The sequence below is a fragment of the Neophocaena asiaeorientalis genome, unplaced genomic scaffold (assembly GCF_003031525.2).
Source record: "Neophocaena asiaeorientalis asiaeorientalis breed wild unplaced genomic scaffold, Neophocaena_asiaeorientalis_V1.1 scaffold220, whole genome shotgun sequence".
In the NCBI taxonomy this organism is placed as follows: Eukaryota; Metazoa; Chordata; class Mammalia; order Artiodactyla; family Phocoenidae; genus Neophocaena; species Neophocaena asiaeorientalis.
The window spans coordinates 7,213,842-7,227,326 of NW_020174042.1; the positions used below are offsets into that span (position 1 = coordinate 7,213,842).

A 13,485-nucleotide genomic window follows, 5' to 3' on the forward strand; every position below is an offset into this window, starting at 1 on the left:
CAATATGGATGGACCCAGATATTATCATACAAAACGAAGTAAGTCAGAAAGAGAAAGACAAATACCATATGATATCACTTATATGTGGAAGCTAAAATATGACACAAATGAACATAACCTATGAAATAGAAGCAGACTCACAGACATAGAGAACAGACTTGTGGTTGCCAAGGGGGAGGTGGCGTGGGGGTAGGGAAGGATTGGGAGTTTGGGATTAGCAGACACAAACTATTATATACAGGATGGATAAACAACACGGTCCTAATGTATAGCACAGGGAACTATATTCAATATCCTGTGATAAAACATAATGGAAAAGAATATGAAAAAGAATATATATATGTATAACTCAGTCACTTTGCTGTATAGCAGAAATTAACACAACATTGTAAATCAACTGTACTTCAATAAAATTTTAAAAAAGAGAGTGGCTTATCTCTCTTGGCACAAGTGCAGAGGTAGATAGTTCAGAGCTGGTATTGTGGTTCTGTCCACAAAGTCCTCAGGGTTATAGGCTCCTTCTATCTCATTGCTTTCCCATAAGCCTCTGAAGGTTAAATTATAAACCAAGTTGGCTACTCTAGGAGTAGCCAACACATTTGTGTTCCAGTCAACAGGAAGGAGGATGGGAAGAAAACAAATTCACGTTCTATCTATTTTATAAGGGATGCTACATTATACTTACTCTTACTGTCAATTAACCAGCACTTAGTCACAGGGCCACATCTAGCTGCAAGGGAGGCTGGAAAATATTGTCCTTTTTCTGAGTGGTCATGTGTCCAGCTAAGATAGGATATTCTGTTATCTAAAATGCGAGGGATTCTCTTTCTGTGAGGAAAACAGCCTGGATATTGAGGGATAGCCAGCAGTCTCCGCCTTCTCCTCCTTTATTGTATTTAGTTCACCTGGGCTAAGTCAGAAATTCTCTTGAAATTAAATCCAATGCACTAAATCTCAGTGGGAATATTAACAGATTTCACGGAGCTGATAGCATCAGAGGGAAAAATAGTCATTGATGAAAAGCATATCTGAAACCAGGCTACATGCACTCCAATTATGCAGACCTTATGAAAATACAACAGCTTGTGGCATGAATAAATACTCAAAAATAGGAGTTTTAGAACTGAAAGACTAAAGATTTTCAGGAGCTATTGAATGAATGCAAGATGTTAACTTTGATTCTGTGAAGCATTGATTTTGTGTATATTAACATGAAATCAAAATTATACTTACACCAATAATCTTCATCAAAAAAAATATTTTCTAGAAAACTATTTTTTAAATGGATCATTAAAGCATTATAAATAGAAGTCCCTGAACACTCTTGGACCCAATCAAAAATACTTTTCTTTTGTGAGAAATTCATGAGAAATTTTTTGATAGACTTTTGAGATTTAGCTTTAAGAAGTAATATGCAAAGTAAGGTAAGCCAAAGTGAGGCTGGGGGTATATTTTCCCTTCAGTTGCTGGCCTGGGTATTTTACACGTTTGATGGGATCTTCTCCATCTAAAGATAAATACTATATTTAAAAATGTCTGAAAACTGAAGCTACAAAAGCAAAACTAGAGATAGAGAATTAAAAAAAGACGAGTTTAGATTCTTTAAATTTTCATTTTTTTCAAGATAACCTTTATTTATTTATTTTTCATGTTTGAAAATGAAACATTTATTGCTGTGTTTATGTATCAAGTATATAAACTGACTTGATTTACCTTTTTCTACGTATTTTGAGGTATAAGAAACTGACATTAAAATATCAGGGTTTTTATAATCTTTCAAATTAAAACCAAAGGATCTCCTCTGTAAGAAAGATGGCACTTACATAATTATCATTTCAAGTGTTGTGCAAATAACCTTCAAGAACACAAACCATATTTTATATAAACCAGAGTCTTAGAAATTGATTTCTTTAAAAAAAGATTACATTTTCTCATAATAATTTATTTTGTAAAAGCTGACTTTTCCTACATAACCATGAGAAACAGGTAGAAAGAAAAAAAGACAATGGAAGGGGATCTTTATTTTTATGAGTACAAATATAACAAAGTGTCAGTTGAAGCCTGGTGGTGATTGGTACTATATGAATGACTCAGAAAAACAAAATAGCTCATATCAAGTGATTTGCTGTCTTGGCTCTAGTTGTTTAACTGCCACATACAGAGTTTTAAGTGCACACTTTTCTAGTTTTCTGAGTTCTTTTTAGCCCGAATCATCAAAATGAGAAAACTTCTGCATCTAAACCAACTTTTTATAACTCGCTAATATCAGAAATGACCATGCTCGTGACTGCAATCCAAGTTTTAAAATTCTATTTGAAATCTTTAATATAAAACATAGTACTTTCTGGAGCAAATTTCATTATGCCAATTTAATGCCATGATCAACTTTATATTACAGTTAAACTGTCTTGTTTTTCCATTTTTACTACAATCATTTTAGCTGGAATCAGTTCCAGTTTTTTTACATTTGAAGTTATAATTCAGTATTATTTTTTCTCTTCATGAAATATACTAGCCATTGGAGCTTCTGACATCATGAACTTTCTTTTGTGGGTAATTAACCAAGGCCAATTTTTTTTTCTGCACAAACTTTGTAGATCTAAATTTTGACATGAATATTTGATTTTTTTTTTTTTTTTCGGTACGCGGGCCTCTCACTCTTGTGGCCTCTCCCCTTGCGGAGCACAGGCTCCTGCCGCGCAGGCTGGGCCTCTCACTCTTGTGGCCTCTCCCATTGCGGAGCACAGGCTCCTGACGCGCAGGCTCGGCAGCCACAGCTCACAGGCCCAGCCGCTCCGCAGCATGTGGGATCTTCCCGGACCGGGGCACGAACCCATGTCCCCTGCATTGGCAGGCGGACTCTCAACCACTGCGCCACCAGGGAATCCCTGAATATTTGATTTTTACATCAACTTTTACTAAACGACAAATTTTACCTTGTCTGTATTTCTCGGCTTTTTCAGTTTTCAATGTTACCAATCAGTAGTTCTTTTTCAGCCAGTGTTTATTCTACAATAAAATTGTGTCCAGTTTTAGTCAATGTTAATTTCATTTTGTATTGATTATTTTTATCAAGTCCAGTTTTTCCTGTCAATCTAGCCGCAGTATTCTTGGTATTCAGATAGCCAGGCCAGGGAATTCCTTGGCGGTCCAGTGGGTAGGACCCCGCACTTTCACTGCCGAGGGCCAGGGTTCAATCCCTGGTCGGGGAACTAAGATCTGGCAAGCAGTGTGGAGCTGCAAAAAAAGAAAAAGAAAAAGAAAAAAAAAGCCAGGCCAAAAACCAACAAAAAAGTGATAAGTAACTACTCTGACAAATTTGGTGGCTTTATGAAACAGAACTTTTTTTTTTTTTAAGAAGATGTTGGGGGTAGGAGTTTATTAATTTTATTTATTTTTGCTGTGTTGGGTCTTCATTTCTGTGCGAGGGCTTTCTCTAGTTGTGGCAAGCGGGGGCCACTCTTCATCGCGGTGCATGGGCCTCTCACTATTGTGGCCTCTCTTTTTGCGGAGCACAGGCTCCAGATTCGCAGGCTCAGTAGTTGTGGCTCACGGGCCTAGTTGCTCCGTGGCATGTGGGATCCTCCCAGACCAGGGCTCGAACCTGTGTCCCCTGCATTAGCAGGCAGATTCTCAACCACTGCGCCACCAGGGAAGCCCTATGAAACAGAATTTGACAATGGAACAGATCCTAGGAATCACCTAGTTCAATCCTTTCATTTAACAAGTGAAAAAACAGGTGTAGAGAGGTCACATGACTTGCCAGAGGGAGGTTAGAAAGGCTTGAGCAAAGGCAGTGATTAGTTAGAATGGAGGTGATGGGCAGATGTGATAAATATTGAAGCGATCGAGATCAGGACAAGGAGAGGAACAAGTCTGGGATGATGCTGGATTTCAGGCTTTGGTGAGTGGGTCGACACTGATGCTGTTAACTGAGACAGAATACTTGAGTAGGTTAGGTTTGGGGGCCAGGGTAGATAATGAGTCCAGTTTTAAATGTCAAGTTTGAGATGCCAACTGGATATCTCAGTGGAATCTGAGTACTTCAATAAGAAATTTTGAAAGGCTTGGGTGGTGAGATAGGCTTGGGAGTTATCAGCTTACAGGTGATAGTCACATGAAAGTAGATAAAAATCACCATCCTGGGAAGATATCCGTCAAGGAGGCAAAGTTGTAGCTTGCAGGCCTCATCTGGCCTGCAGATGCTTTTTGTTTGATCCAAAAAAGAGTTCAACAAAATTTGAATTAGTTACCAACATTTGAAATTTGAGAGATTTCATGTATCTGCATATTGATTTCTCTTTAAAAATGGGAGGATCTATCACTAGCAAAGATTGCTGGTTGGCAAAAATCAATTAGAGCTGAGTAGGGACCATGAGCTCCAGTTCTTCAGTCTCTATCCACGAGGTTCATTCCTTTGTGTTCACTGCCTGGGCACTGTAGGCTTTTGGGTTTGCAGCCCCTGATGTAGCATAAGAAGATCAAGGGGTAAAGAGTTAAGGAAAAGGAAAGGAAAAAGGAGCCCCTTGATGGAAACTGAGGGGAGATGATCAGAAAGGTAAGAGGAGAACTGAGAGGGCTTGGTAACAAAGAAGCAAAGGGATCAGGGTTGAAAGGAGGAGGAGAAAATCTTGTGAAGTATTAGGAATTGTCTTAGCTGTGTTATCCAGCTATTTGCACAAGCCCAAAATTTAGAAGTCATTTTGACACCTTTCTTTTCTTTATGGCCTTATCTAATCTATCTCCAAGTCTGTCATATCTACCTCCAAATTATTCCTTAAATTTGTTCACTTCTCTCCATCATTTCTTACCTGATCATTGCAAAAGCAACTGTTCTCTTTGAACCCTTTCTCGACTCCAAATCGTTTATTCTTATACACAGCAGGCAGGGTGATCTTTAAAACCAGATCCTGTCACTTGCATGTTTAAAACTCTTCACTGGCTTCCCATTATAGCTAAAATAAAATCCATGCCTCCTGCAAAGAAACTTTGGGAGATCAGAACTCTCCTTGCCTTGTTAATCTCATCTTCTACTCTTCCCCTAGCCTATTTTCTCACTTTCTCAAGGGCACCACTACATTCTGTCCCCTCCCCATAGCTTTCCATCATTCTCTTGGTTGTTCTTGCTCCAGATCTTCATAGAGCTGGCTTCTTCCCTTCTCAGTTTAATGAGCCTCTTCATAGGGCACTTCTCTGACATCCTCCTTTAGTTTTTGAGTAACTCCCATGAATTTTTTGGTTTTTAAGTGAAAATAAAAGTTATGTTTACACTATACTGTAGTCTATTAAGTGTGCAATAGCATTATGTAAAAAAAATACTTACCTTAATTAAAAATACTTTACTGCTAAAAAATACTAACCATTATCTGACAATGGCAGGGTTGCCCAGTGACATAAAGTGAAGGGCAATAAAATGAGATACGCCTAAAATATCTTTGGTGAGTTATTCAATGTTTGCTTTCTCCATGAGGAAGCATAGTGTCTGTTTTGTCATCGCTGTATCCCAGATTCTGTAACAGTGCTTGCCTGGAACACAATAGGACTTAAATAAACTGTGCTGGAACGAACGAGCATACAAACAAGAGTTATATACGGAAGAGGAAGAGCAAAATAAAGAATAAAAAGTCCATGTCTGTATTTCAATAACATTTTTTTTCTTAAGTCCCTATAAGATTTTGCAACTAGGAGTAGGAGGGTAAGACGGCGACCCCACAAAATCCAAAACAAGCCTTTTTCTCGCCTTCCCAAGCCCCAGGCAGCTCCGCGCCTGCGCAGACCTCCACTGCCCCACCCCCCTGCACTCAAGGGGGCGGGGCCAGGCGGACGGCGGCTCGGGCGCGTGTGGATGACGTCACTCGCGCGTGCCCGGGTAGCCCGTGGTAACACCTAGTCTGCGGAAGTGGAGACGAGCTGGCAGGCGGCTGACACAGGTAACCCGAGCGCTCCCTGTTGGGTCCCTGCCTTCCTCTCCAGCGGCACCTGGATGGCGGCGGGGTCAGCAGCGTCCCGTTTTGAAGGCAGCCAGGAGCCCACCCCTACCCTCATCTTTCCTGATCACCTGGGTTCCCATTCCCTCTCAGTCTTTCCAGACTCCTGAAGCTGAACCAGTTCTGGGGACTGGGCTGAGCCTGCCACTTCTCTCCGCCTCCACTCTCGGGTGGTGTTGGGCTCTGACGCTCCTCTCCCCGGTGGCACAGACATTTCCCAGACTGCAGTTGCCGCCTCCTTCCTCTGTTGCCTCCAAGGCCCACCTAACCCGCTTCTCTCCGTTCCTAGCCCCACAGGGCTCATCTCCAATCTTGTTTAAGGAGACAGAACAGTTTCCGATTCTGTTCATTTCCACTTGCAGTGACACCCGGCCACCTTCCCTCCTCCCCGAGGATCCTTACTGAGAGCACCAAGTTTTGAGTTATTGTGTCCCTAAAGAGCATTCGTTCACTGTCAGTCTGGAGTTTTGCTCATTAAGGCATGTGTTTGTTGGGTAAGGGGGTGGCGCAGTAATGTGAAAATTTATTGCTATAATAAATGATCCACATGGCATCCAGTCAACCGTCGAGATAGATGAAACAGTTACAGCATTTCATTAAAATACTCCTGTCCTGTATTTCTTTTTTGTTTTCAAGCAATGATTACAATTATCCTCGCAAAGGTAGCCGTCAAAATAAATAAGCAACAGTACCCAACTAGGAATGTTTAGACCGCCAAAAAATGATAGGATTCGTATTGTTGATAAAGCAATGCGGGTTATTACAAAACCAACCAGAAAAGATATGGGTGGAGAAACAGGATTCCGACGTTTTTTTGTCTCATTTGATGATTTGGTTTTGTATTTCCTTGTACTTTAATATGCTCCATTTTTGAATAGGGCATATGGTACTGTACTTACTGTAATTCTGAGAAGCCTATGAATGACTTGCTAATTGGTAAGATTAGGCTCTTACATTTGGGGGACAAAGTAGAAAAAGGTTAGGGAATAATAGTAGTCGCTGTTTGTTGACCATCTGCTATATCCCAGGGACTGTGTTCAGCACTTTGCATGTGTTTTTTCCTTAGCTCACACAAGAACCTTGTGAGTTAGGAATTAGTATCCTCAACTTACAGGGAAGGAAACTTTGGTTCAGGTATGTGAAATTAACTTGCCAAAAATTCATGGTAACTATACTGGTGGAGACAAGCTTGAAGTTCAGTTCTATGTATGAGTTGAAAGCCTGTACTTTTTTTTTTTTTTAATAACTCACTATGAGTGATCAGATTCTAGGCTTTTTACAATAATGACACAATTCTATGAGTTTATTCACTCATCTATCCAAATGATTTGACACTTTCTAATATCTTTAGTATTAAGTTCTTATATACCTAGAATCAAAACACGTGGACACCTTAATTTATTTATGATCCCCCTACACACACACACCACACACACACACACACCACACATACCATATTTTTCATTAAGAATGAGATAATTGGCAAATAAGATTGCTCAGTAACTTTCTGTTTGGAGCTCTCAGGGAATGAGTAATTTTGGACAGTTGAAAGTTTTACCCCTTTAGAAATAAAAATCATATTGGCAGTTTTGGATGGAAAAAATTTAAATGCACTAAATAATTCTTTGCCTTCTAAAACAGTAAGTATACTGAACATATTTTAACTTTCCCTTATGTCTCAGAGCAGTCATTATGAATCTCATTTATTGTTGTGTTGTGATTTGGTGATTTCCTCAGAACATTTGTTATATTTGGCCCCCAAACTGCTTTGCATTTTGAGTTTTCCTAGACTTTATGTAGTGTACTCCTTAATATCACCAAGAGATTGTAAACCATAGCAATTAAAATTAAGGACCGGGAAAGCAAGCTTGCAGGATTCCAGTCCTTTCTCTGCCACTTACTAGTAGGACAGTGAGCCCAGACAACATGGTTGACCCCTCTACACCTCAGTTTCCTCATTTGTAAAATGGGCATAATAAGAATACTTGTTGTCTGAGGTTGTTGTGAGGGATGTGAGTTAGTAGTATATGTAAAGAGGTTATAACAAACCAGGCATATTCTAAGAGCCATGTAAGTGTTTCTAATATTATTATTAGTCTGGTTTTGGCTTTTTGTTCTTTGAATATTGTATTCTAGTTCTTTGAAAAAATTTTTTCTAATTTATTTTTATTTTTTTAATTGACGTATAGTTGATTTACAATGTTCTGTTATTTTCAAGTGTACAGCAAGGTGATTCAGTTATACATACATATATATATTCTTTTCCATTATAGATTATTACAAAACATTGAATAAAGTTCCCTGTGCTATACAATAGGTCCTTGTTGTTAATCTATTTTATATGTAGTAGTATGTATCTGTTAATCCCAAACTCCTAATTTATCCCTCCTGCCTCTTTCGACTTTGGTAACCATAACTTTGTTTTCTGTGTCTATGAGTCTATTTCTGTTTTGTAAATAAGTTTATTTGTATCCTTTTTTTAGATTCCACATATAAGTGATATCATATGGTATTTGTCTTTCTCTGTCTGACCTACTTCACTTAGTATGGTAATCTCTAGGTCCATCCATATTGCCATCCATATTGCTGCACATGGCATGATTTCATTCTTTTTATGACTGAGTAATATTCCATTGTACATATATACCACATCTTCTTTATCCATTCATCTGTTGATGGACCTTTAGTTTGCTTCCATACCTTGGCTATTGTAAATAGTGCTGCTGTGAACATTGGGGTGCATATATCTTTTTCAACTAGAGTTTTTGTCTTTTCTGAATATATGCCCAGGAGTGGGATTGCAGGATCATATGGTAATTCTAATTTTAGTTTTTTAGGGAACCTCCATACTGTTCTCTATAGTGGCTGCACCAGTTTATATTCCTACCAACAGGGTAGGAGGGTTCCTTTTTCTCCACACCCTCTCCAGCATTTATTTGAATAGTATTTGATATGTGGTAATTACAAGAAAATTAAATTATACTAACTAGAATCCTGTATCCTAACCTGTATGTTAATTAATTAATGTCTTTCTAGTTTGCTGATCTCTGCTTTATTTTCTTACTTTTTAACATCCTTATTGGAATATAATTGCCTTCAATGGTGTGTTAGTTTCTGCTTTATAACAAAGTGAATCAGCTATACACATACATATATCCCCATATCTTCTCCATCTTGCGTCTCCCTCCCACCCTCCCTATCCCACCCCTCTAGGTATTCTTTCTCTAATTGCTTTAGCTGTAAGGTTAGGTTGTTTTTTTGAGGTGTTTCTTGTTTCTTGAGATAGGGTTGTATTGCTACAAACTTCCCTCTTAGAACTGCTTTTGCTGCATCCCATAGGTTTTGGGTCATTGTCATTTGTTTCTAGGTATTTTTTGATTTCCTCTTTGATTTCTTCAGTATCTCTTGCTTATTAAGTAGTGTATTGTTTAGCCTCCATGTATTTGTGTTTTTTACATATTTTTTCCTCTAATTGCTATCTAGTCTTATGGTGTTGTGGTCGGAAAAGATACTTGATACGATTTCAGTTTTCTTAAGTTTACGAAGGCTTGATTTGCGGCCCAACATGATCTATCCTGGAGAATGTTCCATGAGCACTTGAGAAGAAAGTGTATTCTGTTTTTGTTGAATGGAATGTCCTGTAAATATCAATTAAGTCCGTCTTGTTTAATGTATCATTTAAAACTTGTGTCTCCTTATTTATTTTCATTTTGGATGGTTTGCCCATTGGTGAAAGTGGGGTGTTAAAGTCCCCTACTATTATTGTGTTACTGTCGATATCCCCTTTTATGGCTGTTAGCATTTGCCTTATGTATTGAGGCGCTCCTATGTTGGGTGCATGAATATTTATAATTGTTATATCTTCTTCTTGGATTGATCCCTTGATCATTATGTAGTGTCCTTCTTTGTCTCCTGTAATAGTCTTTATATAAAGTCTATTTTGTCTGTCATGAAAATTGCTACTCCAGCTTTTTTTGACTTCTATTTGCATGGAATATCTTTTTCCATTCTCTCACTTTCAGTCCGTATGTGTCCCTAGGTCTGAAGTGGGTCTCTTGTAGACAGCAAATATACGGGTCTTGTTATTGTATCCATTCAGCCAGTCTGTGTCTTTTGGTTGGAGCGTTTAATCCATTTACATGTAAGGTACTTAGAGATGTGTATGTTCCTATTACCATTTTCTTAATTGTTTTGTGTTTGTTATTGTAGGTCTTTTCTTTCTCCTGTGTTTCCTGCCTAGAGAAGTTCCTTCAGCGTTTGTTGTAAAGCTGGTTTGGTGGTGCTGAATTCTCTTAGCTTTTGCTTGTCTGTAAATATTTTAATTTCTCCTCGAATCTGAATGAGATCCTTGCTGGGTAGAGTAATCTTGGTTGTAGGTTTTTCCCTTTCATCACTTTAAGTATGTCCTGCCACTCCCTTTGGCTTGCAGAGTTTCTGCTGAAAGATCAGCTGTTAACCTTTTGTGGATTCCCTTGTATGTTAATAGCTGCTTTTCCCTCGCTGCTTTTAATATTTTTTCTTTGTATTTAATTTTTGATAGTTTGATTAATATGTATCTTGGGGTGATTCTCCTTGGATTTATCATGTATGGGACTCTCTGTGCTTCCTGGACTTGATTAACTATTTCCTTTCCCATATTAGGGAAGTTTTAAACTATAATCTCTTCAAATATTTCCTCAGTCCCTTTCTTTTTCTCTTCTTCTTCTTGGACCCATATAATTTGAATATTGGTGCATTTAATGTTGTCCTAGTGGTCTCTGAGACTGTCCTCAATTCTTTTCATTCTTTTTTCTTTATTCTGCTCTGCAGTAGTTATTTCTACTATTTTATCTTCCAGGTCACTTATCTATTCTTCTGCCTCAGTTACTCTGCTATTGATTCCTTCTAGAGAATTTTTAACTTCATTTATTGTGTTGTTCATGATTGTTTGTTTGCTCTTTAGTTCTTCAAGGTCCTTGTTAAACGTTTCTTGTATTTTTTCCATTCTATTTCCAGGATTTTACATCATCTTTCCTATCTTTACTCTGAATTCTTTTTCAGGTATACTGCCTGTTTCCTCTTCATTTGTTTGGTCTGCAGGGATTTTACCTTGCTCCTTCACCTGCTGTGTTTCACTGTCTTGTCATTTGGCCTAACTTACTGTGTTTGGGGTCTCCTTTTTGCAGGCTGCAGGTTTGTAGTTCCCGTTGTTTTTGCTGGCTGCCTCCAGTGGTAAGGTTGGTTCATTGGGTTGTGTAGGCTTCCTGGTGGAGGGGACCAGTGCCTGTGTTCTGGCGGATGAGGCTGGATCTTGTCTTTCTCGTGGGCAGGACTGTGTCCGGTGGTGTGTTTTGGGGTGTCTGTGACCTTATTATGATTTTAGGCAGCCTCTCTGCTAATGGGTGATGTTGTGTTCCTGTCTTGCTAGTTGTTTCACATAGGGTGTCCAGCACTGTAGCTTGCTGGTCATTGAGTGGAGCTGGGTCTTAGCGTTGTAATGGAGATCTCTGGGAGAGCTTTTGCCTTTTGATATTACGTGGTGCCGGGGGTGGTCTCTCGTGGACCAATGTCCTGAACTCGGCTCTCCCACCTCAGAGGCACAGGCCTGTCACCTGGCTGGAGCACCAAGGCCCTGGGTAGTTCAGGGTTTCTTAGGAAGTGTAGACAAACTGAAGTCTGGGGTTGCAGATATCTCAAGCCCAGTTGGGGCTGGAAAATCTGCTTCCAAGCTCACTCATGTTGTTAGCAGGTTTCAGTTTCATGTTGGCAGGTTTCAGTTTCTGGCTGGCTGTTGGCCAGAGGCTCAGTTCCTCTAGCCGTATGTTAATTTATTAAATTCACTTTCATTGTGTCTTTGTAATGCAATATGCGTTTTTCTTAGAGTGTTTGGAGTAGAGCTTTCAAATATTTCCTTTTATTATATGTATTAAAATAATGGACTTTCAATGTCTGTTTGAATTTTGGGGGATATTTCAGTGTTTTAAATTATGGTTTACCAATACATGGGAACCCTCTCTACGTTTGAATTGAATGTCAGTTGATTTACACAACCCTTTATGGTGCCCTGGGCAGTTATACTATTGCACTCATGTTATCTTGCTTCTTTGTGGATAAGTACTTCTTTATAAAACCACCATTATGCATTGGCCTCATATAACGTTATCTCCTCAGTATAGTTCTCTTTCCTTCTATCTCCCTCATGGAAGTAAAAAACAAATCGACTCTATCAACAAGGTGAAATAATGTTCCATATGAAATTTGCAAGGTATATACCCCTTTTTAGGTGTGTACTTTAATGCAAGACCAGCTAAGAGTTGCTGTTGACTCCTTTGGTGTCCGTAGTTAGGAACTTGAGAATAAATGATCTATCCTTTATTTTAATACTATTATGGCTGATAATCTTGTTAAAACTTCTTGTTGAAAATATAGGCTATAGTTTTAAAAAGTTTTTCTAAGATGGTAAAATGTATTCACATAATATAAAATTGAGTATTTTTATGTGTACAGCTCATTGGCATTAAGCACATTCGCAGTGTTATTTAATTATCACCACTGTCCATTTTCAGAATTTTTTTGTCTTCCCAAACAGAAACTCTGTACCCATTAAACAACAACTCCTCATTCCCCTCACTCCCTGTACCATCCTGCCCCAGCCCCTGTTAACCTCTATTCTACTTTTTGTCTCTCTGAATTTGCCTATTCTAGGTTCCTCATGTGGGTGGAATCAGACACCAATTATCCTTTGTGTCTGGTTTAGTTCAATCGGCATGTTTGCAAGGTTCATCCAAGTTGTAGCATGTATCAGAATTTCATTCCTTTTATGGCTGAATAATATTCCATTGTATTATCTACCATATGCTGTACTTCTGATGCATATTTAATTTTGCTTATTTAAAAATTTTCTGTTTTTTTAATTTATTAAAAAATTAAATTGGTTTTAAAATAAAATTTTAAAAAATTGATTTGAATTGAAGTCTTTAATCTGCTTTGATTTGATTTTGTTTATGATGTAAGATAGTGGTCCAGTTTCATTCTTTTGTATGTGGCTGTCCAATTTTCCCAACTCCATTTATTGAAGAGATTGTCCTTTCCTCATTGTATATTCTTGGCTCCTTTGTCATAAGTTAATTGACCATACATACTAAAAAAACCAAAAACAGTTCACCAATTTCTCCCACCTCCCACCTCTTGCCACTGGCAGCCACCAATCTGTTTTCTGTATCTGTGAGCCTGGTTATTGATTGATTGATTGATTCCACATGTAAGAGAACGTATGGTATTTATTTTTTTCTCTCTGCCTTATTTCACTTAGCACAATGCCCTTGTGGTTCATCCATGTTGTCACAAATGGCAGGACTTCATTCTTTTTTATGTCTGAATAATATTCTGTTGTGTGTGTGTACCACACTTTATCTATTTGTTCATGGATGAACACTTAGGCTGTTTCCTTATCTTGGCTATTGTAAATAATGCTGCAGTGAACATGGGGTGCATATATCTTTTTGAGTTAGTGTTTTTG

The 13,485-nt window shown here is 38.5% G+C and overlaps 1 protein-coding gene across 1 annotated transcript in view; it reads left to right on the top strand.

Moving 5' to 3' along the window:
• The first annotated feature begins 5,893 nt into the window (after positions 1-5,893).
• Positions 5,894-13,485, top strand: part of AOPEP (aminopeptidase O (putative)) — a 357,455-nt gene continuing 349,863 nt past the window's right edge. The window contains exon 1 of the mRNA XM_024753805.1: positions 5,894-5,930. The gene's annotated coding sequence lies outside the window, so the exon portion shown is untranslated. The remainder of the gene's footprint in view (positions 5,931-13,485) is intronic.